General features: G+C 37.8%; 1 pseudogene; it reads left to right on the top strand.

The window, feature by feature from the left end:
* Positions 1–4,929: 4,929 nt before the first annotated feature.
* Positions 4,930–5,878, top strand: LOC141548237 (AP-1 complex subunit sigma-1A pseudogene; annotated as a pseudogene).
* Positions 5,879–9,706: the final 3,828 nt, after the last annotated feature.

The following is a 9,706-nucleotide window of genomic DNA, read 5'->3' as shown; positions in this document are numbered from 1 at the left end:
GTTCATCAGTTCATTGGTGAGAGGGTGGTGAATTTTTCATTCATTGCAACTTTTGAATCTTATCTGTTACACTTTCCATGGATCCCAATCTGACATCAAAGAAAGAGGTATCCATGTCAAAGCATAGATCCTTGAAGTATCAAAATAAGAAAGGAGACAAGGATATCTTCTAGGATGGCAAAGTAAGTCAATGACAGACTTAGAATTATACTTTTTACTCTTATCCATTGCATTTCTGAGCCATTCATAGCAATACAGAAGCATGCTACCCTATGAGCTTGGCACGGAATTAAATTCAGCTACAAGTGGAAAGAGGACAGCTAGCAAGATGAACAGTAGGACAGAACATAACTAGAGAAATGTTTATATGCAACTGGATAAAGAACTCTTTGTACCTCTTACCTTAATCATTAATTACTGAACGAATATTTGTGTTAAGTTCTCTTTCTGCCCTATCCCTTACCCCATCTTCTAAAGGATGGACAAAGTACTAACTTTGTATGACTATTATCTTACCTTATGGTTTTCTGTGTCCTGCAGAGTAGTCAAAGCCATTCTCCACTTTCCAGATTTTATTCTAACTGGCTCCTTGTAGAATGAATGATTGTCTTAATTTTCTTCATTTATATGAGATTCAGCAATTTAATTCACCTCATTAAATATTTATTAAGCACACACTCTCTGCAAGGCATTGAGCTAGATGCTGGTGATACAAGACACAAATGGAATAGTTCTTGAAATCAAGGAGCTTATAGTCTAGAATAATACAATTAATGTTTAGGTAATACTTGAAGATTTTCAAAATGTTTTATATAAATTATTCATGTGATCCTCACAACAATCCTAGGAGGTTGATACTATTATTATCCCCATTTTACAGATTAGCCTGAGTCTGAGAGAAGTTTAAGTGGTCTGCCCAGACTCATACAGCAGGTGAGTGTCTGAGGCAGGATTGAAAATCATGTCTTCTTGACTGTAACCATGGCTCTCGGTGTAATTTTGAGAGGAAAAAGTTATTAATACCTGGGGGTATAGTGAGGAACATGACTAATATGAAGTAACAACTAAGTTATACTTTAAAGAAAACTAGTGATTCTTGGAAGTGAAGATGAGAAGGTCCATTTCAGAGATCAGTCAGAGTTGAGAAACAGAACACTCCAGCCAGAAGGAAATAAGACCCAGCCAGAAAGAAATAAGACCCATATAAGGAAAGAAACTTGCCTAAGTTTACACACACACACACACACACACACATATGTATTTATATTCAGATATGAAAGTATATGTATTTATAGGTATAAAAGGAACTAATTTAGAATATTGCCTTCTGAGTCAGTGCTTCAAGCCACAGAAAAGGCAATTTAATCAATCGCATATAGACTTAGGAGATTCCAGTTTAAGTTAAAATAGATAATTTTTTAAAAATAAAAGTCATTGAGTAAGATAAGAAAACACTTTCAGTGATCTAGGGCCCAACATGTAAAAGCCCTTTCAAGAAAACAATTTTGCAATTTCCATTAAAATGTAATTATCATAACTAAAAAGGTGAGTTTAAAAGAATGAAAATAAAATATACAGTGAATAATCATTTTTCTGAAAATACGGGTATAAAATGAGTTTAGATATTGTTTGGCCTGAAACACACAATAATAAAACATTTTTGTTTTGTACTAGTGGCAGTTTCAATCTTACCACTTCAAATCCAAACTGACACATTTGTAGGCAATGGAACTGACTGAGATATAAGGGATGTGTAGTAACTGTAATTGTCTTTCTGATAGTACTGAGTGATGAAAGCTGTACTATAGTAATGTGAAGCAAGCAATGTCTCACTTTTTTCTGAATATAAGATTTCAGTGAGTGGGAAAGAGTAAGTGAAACTATCTGCTTTATTTAGTTTGGTTTTGCCTTCATTGTGGATGCCTAGTTTTGTGGGGTTATCCAAACATGTAACATGGAGTATAAAAATGACTCCTAGCCATACATTCTTACATTCCCATACCACTTTCCCCTCTTTACACACACACACACACACACACACACACACACACACACACACACACGCTCACACATGAAAGGCCTTTGCCATTGAATAAGAAATGTCTCACATCATAAAAGGTGGCTAAGAATTGTCTTGTCTAGACATGAACTTTTGGTGGAAACTTACCATCCATTTTCTAATTCTGTGGCAGTCCAAGCAGAATTATGTGTATTTTTGGGTCTCTGTCAATTGTATCATTGCTGAGTATCACACTTAGAATGGTTTGGAAAGAAGGCCTCTATTGCCAAGCTTGTAGATGAGCTTTCCTTGTGTGGTTAAAGAGAGCTAGTCTTCATTTTAGGAGAACTTTTATAAAAATACAAGAGCTATACAAAGATATTTGAAACAATAGAAAGAAAACAAACAAAACATTTTTCTTGCACTTCTGAGCTCACGGGATTATTTCCTTAAAGATGGAAAAGGAGTTGCAATAAGACCACTACCTGCACTACCTCATCTTTTAGTAAACATATGAGACAGGTTTTCTTTTTTTAAAAATTACCTATCAAAGTATTTACTCTGATTTCACTAAAGTATGTGGCTTGATTATTGATTAAGTGCTTGTTTATGCATAGAGTTGCACTAAGTTCTCTGGCTTAATCAGCAAACTCTGCAGCTGGATCTTTGAAATATGAAATTGGAACAGCAAGGTATATTTTTTCACTAATAAAATATGCAGAAAAGGTAGCAAACTATGGATCTTAAGTATTAAACTTAGAGACTCAATCAGCATAAAAGTCTGATTATATAAGTGAGTGGCAAAACCAGTGAAGTGTTGCTGCCTGATCAGCACATTATGCAGCATTAGCAGGGCAAGAAATGCAGCTCTGTTACTGAATTTCTCTGGAGCGCTGCGACATTGACTCAGAATGTATAAACAAAGGCACCTGGTCATGGGACATATGTGAGGTTCCAGGAGGAAGAAGCTCAAACTCTCTCCTTTCCTATTATCCAGAATCGTTGATATTGGGTGGAATTGGCTATGCTGCCTCCAAATATGCATATGCTTAACTAGAATTTTTGTTATAAGACACTGAGAGGAAAATCTCTTTATTTTTTTAGGGGAAATATTTTATTTTTCCCCAAAAATCTAAAAACCTTCATAATGTCAAAACTGACTTACTGGTCAGAAAGTGGAAGGTCATGATTTGCATGCTACCTCACTGGGAGTGGGAAGAAGGGTAGGCAAGGTTTGGAATAGTTGAAACTGAGCAGTCTCTCCTTCATTCTGCAAAAAAGGCATCAGCCTCAAATTACATTAAATTATATAATTATATCTATCAATTTACATTTATCTACCAATATCTCTTGTGTAGGGACATGATAGATTCATAACAAAAGTGACTTTACTAATTGTTCTCATGGGAGAGGTAGCTCTTAGGTTATATGTGCTAGTTTTGCCCATCTCTACCTTAAACACTAGTTATACAAAAGGCCATTGAAAATAGTAAATAGTAAGTAAATCCATTTCTCCAGCCAAAATAGGAAATTGATGAAGTTATGCAGATGAGAGAATACCAGAAAATGCACAAGAAATGAACTCTTCAAATGAGAACGAGATGTTTTTAGTTTAAATCAGGAAAGAGGTGACAGTCTCACTTGGGGAAGTCCTCTCTCAGCAGTACTTAAAATCCCCAGGAAGATGATGGGTCAGCTTTTCAGACATGCCTGCTATTCCAAAGTCTCTCTTTAGAATTTTTGTCATATGTTTTTGAAGTCTATCTGATATAAGTTCCTGTAACTCCTTTATGGCAGGTACACAATGCAGCACTTAGAATTCTTTCTGTTGATCAGGAGTCCCAGCTCCTTCTTCATATATAAGCAGCACAGAAAACTATTCAAATAATAGGTTACATTTTCCCCTCCTCCTTTGCAGGCAATGGTTCTCTGTCTCTTTCTGTGTCTTTCACATATATAAAATTAATCTTTTGTTACACTCAAATTATCTGCTACCTGCTGTACTATGTTCCCAGATTCTTTTCATTGATTGACATTCAGGAGACTATAATCTGAAAAACTCTCTTTTAGAATAGAAAAAACAAAGTTGTACAATCTTTGAAAACTTCTTTGGTAACATAGCTCAGAGACAAAAAGGGAGTAAAATTTCTCAAGTGACTCAAAGGTCATGGGACCTTTATCCCATGCTTGGACCACTTGCAGACTAACACACATAAATCATATAAGGGAATCATTCTTGTTCCTCTACTCTAAAGGTATTTCAGAGAACAAACTAGCCACACTTGATATGTCTTATCAGAAGTTTCACATAATACTAATAGTTCACATTTATGTAGAGATTTAAAGCATAGTTTTTGAAACATATTCTCCAAATACTCCTTCAAGGTAGACAAAAAAAAAAGTATCATCCCCATTTTATAGATGGTAGACTTCCAGCTTCACCTGGATCTTTAACAAAAGAATGACATATACTATATGTAAGGGAAAGTTCTCAAACACTCTGAACGAAACAAACAACTTCTAGCAATCAGGCGCTATGAATTATATTTTTGCCACAGGTGCTTTCTAAACTTGAGCCTACTTCCCCCTGGAAACTATATACACTGAGGGGATGTGGCACAGATATTTTTGGGGAAGTTTTATACCCATTGTTTTTTTTTTTCCTGAAAAGGGCTTCAGAGGCTTCTCTTCACTGCATCATGTTACCATGGATAATCATTACCACAAATAGAACCAGAGTTGTGATAGAGCCAGTTTGAAGTGCTGAGCCCTTGAGAAAGCTGATTGTTAAAATTTTAATATGAACATTAGCACCTTAGAAAATGGCAAATCCAATAAATCGGGATTTGTATTGTCTCGGCTTAAGAAAGTGAAGGAGAGAATAAAAAGGAAAGAGAGGAAGTGGAGCTGGCCCGTACAGTGGCCGTAGAGGGACGCACTGTGCCAGAGGCTGCAGGATGATCCGGTTCATGCTGCTGTTCAACCGGCAGGGGAAGCTGCGGCTGCAGAAATGGTACCTGGCTATGTCAGACAAGGAGAGGAAAAAGATAGTTCGAGAGCTTATGCAGGTCGTCCTGGCCAGAAAGCCCAAGATGTGCAGCTTCCTGGAGTGGAGAGACCTCAAACTTGTCTATAAGAGATATGCCAGCCTCTACTTCTGCTGTGCCATTGAGGGCCAGGATAATGAGCTCATCACACTGGAACTGATCCACTGACATGTGGAACTCCTGGACAAATATTTTGGCAGTGTATGTGAACTTGACATCATCTTCAACTTTGAGAAGGCTTACTTCATCTTGGATGAATTTCTAATGGGTGGTGATGTCCAGGATACTTCTAAGAAAAGTGTACTAAAGGCCATAGAACAAGCAGATCTACTACAGGAGGAAGATGAGTCACCTCAAAGTGTCCTGGAGGAGATGGGTTTGGCATAGCTTCCCACCTTAATGGGAGATGCATTGCAGGGTTGCCATGCCTTGGCAGGCATGGTTGGTTGCTTCAAAGTCCACACATGTTCAGATCCCTTTTCCCTGTGGAATACCCTTCCCTTGCTCTCACTTTTCTCTTGGAGAGAGCTGTGGGCTGGAATCCTTCAAACATTCCTTCTTTGACTTCTATCACTTCCTGTTCTTCACTGTTTCCAGTTGAAGTTTGAGAAATTGGATGGGTAGAGAAGGACTATGACCAAGAAGAGAGGTGTAATAATGCCTCTCTCTCTTTTTCTCTCTTTCCCCTCCCTCTTTTGCCCCCCCCCCATTCTGAGAACTTTGTCCAGTTCGCCGAAATTTTACTCCATTCTCACATACACTGTAAATATGTAAATATGTCAGGTTAAAGGAAAATTGTTTTCAGCCCTCCAGTTACCCAAAGAAAAATAAACATATCTCCATTTCCTCCCCCTCCCTACTCCAATCAGCCAGGCCTTCATCTTTTCCTGAGAAAAGGAATTGTTAGTATATTAAAGAGGGGTGTCTCTTTCCTTATATTTCTCACCCCTGACCCTCTTAGGGTGGGTTTGAACTGCACAGAAGAGCATAAGCTAATTTTTAAAATCTTAGGACTGAGGGAAGAGATCCAGGAAGTCTTGGGCCTGTTGAGAACTTAGTGGAACTCCAAATGGGGTTTAAGGGGATGGAGGGGAAAAGGGTGTTTATCTGTCTGTTTTCTTTTTCTCCTTGAAATAAAAGGAATATCATTTCTGGGGAAAAAAGAGAAAGTGAAGGAGAAAATGTTCTTAATGCAAATAAAACTTCAATGTATGACATGTATGCATATTTTTAGAGAGCTTCTAATCAAACTTTTATCAGTACCTACTGAGTATAACTAGGGAACAGAGGAATAGAATTGTAAGTGGTTAAAAATAACAACTATAGGAACTGACCACATATGAATAATTTCACACATAGAAGTATGTCATGTCCATATTCAAATTAGTTTTCTTTTGGTTCTATTCAAAGAATCCTTTTTTGTATTTTTTAAATCTTAATTGATTTTCTGGGCCTAACTTATTCCATATGACTCTCTTATTTCCATAGGTGGATTTGCCTTCCTATTACGTTTTGTAAAAATTCACCCCCAGTAATAGAAAGTCCCCTGTGTTCCTTTCCTACAGTTGGAAGGTATCTATGACAAAAATTTCACTTTTATATGAGCAGAGGTTGGGAAGTTGTAGAGCAACTTCCTTGCTCCTGGTAGAGCATCCCTGTAGAGAGAAGATAACTATGCTGAAACTCAGCTAGTTCCAAATAGTTTCAAAGATGCATGAGTGTTCTGGATTGTGTGGTCCTTTCTCAGCTAAATCACTAGATAAAGCTAATCACTGAGAGTAAAGAAATGATCCAGAGAAGTTGATCATCAAGGGCAGATAAAGAAATCCAAGACAGAAACTTCCAGAAGAGAAGTAGAGCACATTTAGCACTAATTGCCTTCCCCAGCAGTATTTTCCTTTTGGCTCTCTTCCTGTGTCCCAGTAGACCCTATTCTCCATCCCTTTCATCTCCAGTGCTCTATTCCTGTCTGTTCCATTTCCCCTATTGTTAGCAATTCCTTGTTTCTTTGTGTCTCTGCCAGTTTTTTTCCTCTACATCCTCTCTCTCCCTCCTTCCTTCCTTCTTGCCCATTTTTGTTGCCTCTTTTCCCCCACACAGTGATTACTTCCCCTGTTGATTTTAACTTTATTTCTTCATATGCCTCCTATCTTTGTTCCCTTACCAGCGGTCTCTTCCTTTTTCTTTCTTTTTCTTCCAATCCTCTCCCAGTGTTCTCATTACTTTGCCTGTTTCCCCCATGTTTCTAAAGATTTCATTTTTCTGTCTGCCCTCACACACATATCCTTAGTGGTTGCTTCTCTCTGTTATTCCTCTGTTGCTCCTCATGGCTCCCTTCCCTCTGTCTTTTTCTTCCAGCTCTTTTATGGTCCTTTTTAGTCTCTGTCTCTCTCTCTTCATACTCATTTATTTATTTTTTCTCTCACTTTTCTAACTTCAATTGTTGCTTGCCTTTGTCTTTTTCCCCTTACACACACATACAACCATTGGTTCCTTCTGTTATTTTCTCTCTGTTTTCTATCTCCTTCCTTTTCAGTGGTCCCCTTCCTTTTGTCCCTTATTCTCCTCTAAACACCAAAGCTTCTGACTTCTTTCTCTAACTCCCTCTTCCCATTGGTAGTAGTCATTTCCCTTTGTTTATTTATCCTTTCTCCCTCCTCTCCAGTTGTCTCTTCCTTTTGCACTATCCCTACAACTTTTTCATTGGTTTTTCCTCTATCATTTTTGCCTCCCTTCCTAATAGTATATCTTCTGTCTATTTTATCCCTTCCATATAACAAGTCTCTTTTCTCTGATTCCATTTTGTTCTCCTGTATCCTTGTTCCCAAATGTTCTTCCCCTCTATTCAACTCTTCCAATACATCTCCAATTATTTTCCCACTCAGTCTTTCCTTCCCCCATTTCTATTCTATTTGTCCCACCTCCATAATGATTTCTTCACATCTGGGTGGTTCTTTTTCTCCAATGGTTCTTTTCATTTCTCACTTTCTCCCAATACCCAATGAGCTGTTTTGTTTTTCTCTCTCCTGTTTTTTCTCCACTCACTCACCCTTCCCTTTCCATCTTCATGTCTATTTTTCCTCCTTCTCATTCTTACTACTCTCTCTTCCTTCACTAATAATCTTTTCTCTTTCTTCCTATTCACTCCCTCCAACAAAGTCCCTCTCCCTATCTTCCTTTTCTTTATTTCTTTCCTTACCCAATACATCGGTTTCTTCCCCACCCATCTCTACCCCTCCAAAGTTCTTTTCCTTTCTTTCCCATCCTCAGTACCTCTTTCTGTGGGTCACTTCCTTCTGCCTCACTGGTTCCTTGTTTTTATGAATATCTCTTACCTTTCCTTTTGTCTCTCTCCCTCCCACATCATCAATTGTTCCTTTCTTCTGTCACCATCTATTCCCTGCCCAGTGTTTTCTTTCTTTGCTCTCTAATGTTCCTTCAATAGGATTGATCTCTTTTTTTCTCTAATTCCCCACCACCCCTAGTGATTACCTCCCTCTTTCTCTTTCTCCCTCCTCACCAGTGGTCCCTTTCATTTATTGTTTTTCCTTGAGTGCTGAAATAACTTCTTCTGTTTCACCCTTTCTGCTCTCTTTCTTTTTGTGGTCTTTCTGTCCTTCTCCCTCCAACCAGGAATCCCTTCTTTTTATTCCCCTCCTATTCCCCACCTCTACCTCAATAATGGTTCCTTCTTTTTCTTTTTCTATCTCTTTCTCTCTCTCTTTCTCTTTTTTCTTCCCTCTCTCTCTCCCTTCCTCTTCACTTTATTTCTTTTTCCCCACACTCCTCAATGGATTCTTTCACATCTCTATTCTTTCACTAGGGTTCTCTTCCTTCTGTCACCCTTTTCCCTTCCTCCCTTGTCCCTCATAGTCCCATTCCTGTTTCCTTCTTCCCCTTCACATCCACATGATTCTTTCTTTTGGTCTCATTCCTCTCCATTTTCAGTGGTTACTTCCCTTTATGACTTTTTCCTATCTCTTCAATAGCCCCTTCCTCCTTTCTCTCTCTCCCCACATCATATCTTCACTGACTCCTTCCCTCTATGACCATCTTTTCCCTGTTCAGTATTTTCCTTTTCTCTCTCTTTTCCCTCTTGTCACTTGAAGTAACCTTGGAAGCTTTCCAATTTTTTTTAGCAGTTTTAATCAAATTGAGAGTTTTTCCCTAAGTAATTTCTGTTTTTTCAATTTATTAAGCACTGGATTATTGATTTTCATTTTTTTTCTGATTCTTGCTGTTCTATCCTGCTCTACTGTTGTACATCTCTATTTTTAAAAATATAGAGATACATTTACATTTTCAATCAGCAAAAACCACCCCTTCTCTCCCTTTTTCAACCTCTGCCAGAGTTGACTATAGAGAAAAACAGTGTCTCTATTGCTAAGCTATATAGTTGAGCAAAAGTAATTTCTGTATTGGCCTTGTACAAAAATATATACCATTCATTCTGTATTCTCCTTGACCCTTCCTGCATATGGGCACCATATTTCATCATTAATCTTCTGGAATATGGTTAGTTATTATGCTGATTGAAGTACCTTAATTCTTTCAAAGTTGTTTATCTTTATTTTTTGTCAAGGCATAAGTTATTTTCCTAGTTATGCATCGATTCACATGTCTTCCCAGTTTTTTCTGAAACTAGCTTCTTCATAATTTC

The sequence above is a fragment of the Sminthopsis crassicaudata genome, chromosome X (assembly GCF_048593235.1).
Source record: "Sminthopsis crassicaudata isolate SCR6 chromosome X, ASM4859323v1, whole genome shotgun sequence".
Taxonomy (NCBI): Eukaryota; Metazoa; Chordata; class Mammalia; order Dasyuromorphia; family Dasyuridae; genus Sminthopsis; species Sminthopsis crassicaudata.
The sequence above is the reverse complement of the archived record's forward strand: the minus strand, read 5'-3'. Positions and strand labels throughout refer to the sequence as shown.